The sequence below is a fragment of the Juglans regia genome, unplaced genomic scaffold (genome assembly GCF_001411555.2).
Source record: "Juglans regia cultivar Chandler unplaced genomic scaffold, Walnut 2.0 Scaffold_2771, whole genome shotgun sequence".
Lineage (NCBI taxonomy): Eukaryota > Viridiplantae > Streptophyta > Magnoliopsida > Fagales > Juglandaceae > Juglans > Juglans regia.
In genome coordinates, this window is record NW_023357567.1 from 1 (window position 1) to 206 (window position 206).

The window sequence follows — 206 nt, forward strand, 5'->3', positions numbered from 1 at the left end:
ACGAGGACTTCCCAGGAGGTCACCCATCCTAGTACTACTCTCGCCCAAGCACGCTTAACTGCGGAGTTCTGATGGGATCCGGTGCATTAGTGCTGGTATGATCGCACCCATCAAACTAATTACTTAAAAATCATATAATCCTTGAGCGACATACTAGCGTCCTTCCGATCCCAATCCAAACGGAGATCTGATCCAAACCCATGGCT

General features: G+C 48.5%; 1 pseudogene; it reads right to left on the reverse strand.

Moving 5' to 3' along the window:
• LOC118345510 lies at window positions 1-109 on the reverse strand (annotated as a pseudogene; the record flags this gene model as incomplete).
• Window positions 110-206: the final 97 nt, after the last annotated feature.